Here is a 3,192-nt window from a genome sequence, read left to right as displayed (position 1 = left end):
GGCTCTGGTATCAGCCTACAGGGATTTTGCAGGCTCTGTAGCACAGCATCTGAGTCATGCTCTAAAAATAGCCAGGAAAATGTCAGCCTAGCCAAAGTCATCGGCTGATTAACAACAGAGCTTCAGGATTCCAGATACACACCTGATATTAACTATCTATTTGAGCTGTTTAAAAGACATGTGTTAGTGCTTTATATATATATGTATACATATATATATATATAATTAGAAATTATAGAACAAGCTGTCTCTGTGTTATTACAAAGCAGCTCTAATTAATGCTATTGTGCTGCTGCTTGTTGGCACATCCTGGGTGCTTTCAATATACGAAGCAATGAAAGTATCACATTTCTTGGACATGTTTTCCCGTTTTGCAGGTGTAGAAGAAGGGAAATAGTGGCAAAATGACTTGCATTAGCTGCACAGAATGTTGGCTGCAGATTTCCTGACTCAGGTTTCCATATTCCTTCTGGGTGTATCCAGCAGCACGTGCAGTAAAGGACATTACTGTGGCCTTGTGGTGGAGTTGAAATTGACGGTTATTTCTTTGTTAGTCTGAAGTGATCATATAAAAACTGGGTGACTGCATTGTCCATGGGTGTGACTGCACAACATCTGTCACAGCCAGGAAGGTATGAGTGACAACAGTTATGCAGAAAAGAACTAAGACTGCCTGGCTGGAAGAATGGCTTGTCCTTTCCCAGCAAGAAGAGAGAGAAATGAATTTAAAACCTGTTAGGAGCTAAGACACAGCAAATCTTTAGACCCTGGATATGGTGCAAAATGTGTGGATATGGTGCAGAACTTGTGGATAGGATTTCCTACAGGGATAGGAGATGGTCTGTGGAAAGTTTGAGGCTGGGCTCTGGAATGTGGTGGAGATGCAGCTGTGGTTCCCTTCCTGTGCCCTGAGGGCTGATAGGTGTGAACAGGAGGGAAGTCCTGCACTGGACTTGTCGCAAGGGAAGACCATAGAATGAATCACCATGAGCAGACTGGATGCTGGTGCCTGACAAGCTGTTGCTGGATAGCAAATGCTTTGCTGGCTGGGCTACCTGTTGGTATGCTCATCATATGCTCACCATAGAATCACCTTAAAGATCATCCAGTTCCAACCCCCCTGCCAGCCTCTGATCATCTTCGTGGCCCTCTTCTGGACCTGATGCAAGAGTTCCACATCTTTCTTGTGCTGAGAGCCTCAGGCTGGATGCAGTTCTGCAGATGGGGCCTCACAAGAGCTGAATAGAGGGGGACTAATTTGGAAGTAAATTATACTGGTCTTGGATTAAGGGATTCTTTTTCCCCCAGAATAAGGTAATGCTGCAGGGAATAATCCAGATACAATCGTAATAGTATAAATTCATAGTCTGTTAATTTTAATGTGTAGACCCATGCCTTGTAGAAAGAAAAAGTTAAAAATGATTGTTGTAATGGGTATTTTCAAATGTTGTGTCTAAATCAATTAATCACTGATAATCTGGAGACTAGGGTCTCATGCAATCAGTAGAAAATGGGCTAGAGGCAGTCACTGCTTATTTCTACAGCACTAGACTAGAGTCAAACTGGAGTGAAAATACAATGAAGGCAACAGACAGCTTCTGCATGCTGCAGATCAGCACATCAGACTTATACTGTTGTATTTCAAATCTGGATTATCTTGATATATATTTAATGACTTCATATTTTGTTTCCAGGCATCCTGTCTTGGCCTGTCTGCTTTTATACTGACAGCCTGGTTAGCCAGAGGCGCCCTGCCCGTGTTCACTTGCATGTTTAGCTGGATGGTAGCCTAAGAAAGGCCAGAATAGCGAGGCCCAACACTGGGGGAGTTCTTTCCCTCCTCTTCTCGTGTTTGTGTCCACGGAATATTTATTTGATAGAGCAGCACTGTCTGCTTAACCAATCAAATCTTTCAAAATTATTTATGAGGGATGACAGATGGAGTTACAATGCAGAGGAAAACCGATAGACAGTGAAATATATTACCATAACAAGATGATATGCAAAATTATTCTTTGTTTATTGAGAAGGAACAGGCCCTCCTAGCATGCATAAAGACTTCATTATCTGCTGCACCTTTCTTGTCCCCAATGCAAGAATAAGGACAGCTGAAGCAGGGAAATGTTATTGCTAATCTGCATTTATTTAGCTTATAAAACTGCATCTGCTTAAGCCTGAAGGTCATGTAGGAATACTTATTTACAAGTCCCTTGGTAGAATTATTTTCTTTTATAGCATGCATATCAGTACCAAGCAGCAGCAGTGGAAGATTTAAACATTTCATCCCTTTGAATACTTGAATCTCTTCCAAATAACTGCACTGATTCAGATACCAGCCAGATCACTTCTCTGCCTGTCTTGTACTGTGGGATCCAGATCTCCAGCCCTGCCTTTGCTCCAGCAGGATCTGAACTTCAGACTGCAGCAGCCAGTCCCCTTCCTCCCCATCTGTGAGTCCTCTATAGGACATAGCTTCTCTCCAGTCCTCTTTCACCTATCATAGCCTCTAGGCCTATATAGGAGCTCAAAAAATGCGGGTCATTCCAGTTATCTTGTGAGTGCACCCTTCTGTGACACTGTGGATGAATGGTACAGATTTAAGACCACAGTATGGGCTCCACTGACCCCAACTACCTTTCCTTGCTGGGGCAAAAAGTTTTTTCACTGTGTACCAAGAGGGAGTTACTTTACTACAGGAGTCAGGCTTCAGGATGTTAAAAACAAGAAGGGATTTTACAGGTACATAAGTCAGAAGAGACAAGTCAAAGAGAGCATACCTCCTCTGCTAAATGAGAAAGGAGAACTGGCTACAACAGATACAGAGAAGGCTAAGGTACTCAGTATGTTCTTTGCCTCAGAGTTCACTGCATCCAGGATTCTCACATCCCTGAACTTCTATGTGGGAACCAGGGGAGAAGAATCCCACCCACTCTAAGGACAGGGTAAGTCTGCAGCCCGCTCGTGAGACTGACTGTGTACAAGTCCATGGTGCTGGATGACACGCATCCCAGGGTCCTAAGACAGCTGGCTGATGTGGCTGCCAAGCTGCTCTCTGTCGTATTTGAAAAGTCACGGCTGTCAGGTGAAGTCTCCAGTGACTGGAAACATCACTCCTATTCACAAGAAAGGGCGGAAGGAGGGGAACTACAGGGTGGTGAGCCTCACCTTTGTGCCAGGGAAGATCATGGAACA

This window comes from Lagopus leucura, unplaced genomic scaffold (assembly GCF_019238085.1).
Source record: "Lagopus leucura isolate 7727_CA_CO unplaced genomic scaffold, USGS_WTPT01 Super-Scaffold_100004, whole genome shotgun sequence".
Classification (NCBI taxonomy): Eukaryota; Metazoa; Chordata; class Aves; order Galliformes; family Phasianidae; genus Lagopus; species Lagopus leucura.
The sequence above is the reverse complement of the archived record's forward strand: the minus strand, read 5'-3'. Positions refer to the sequence as shown.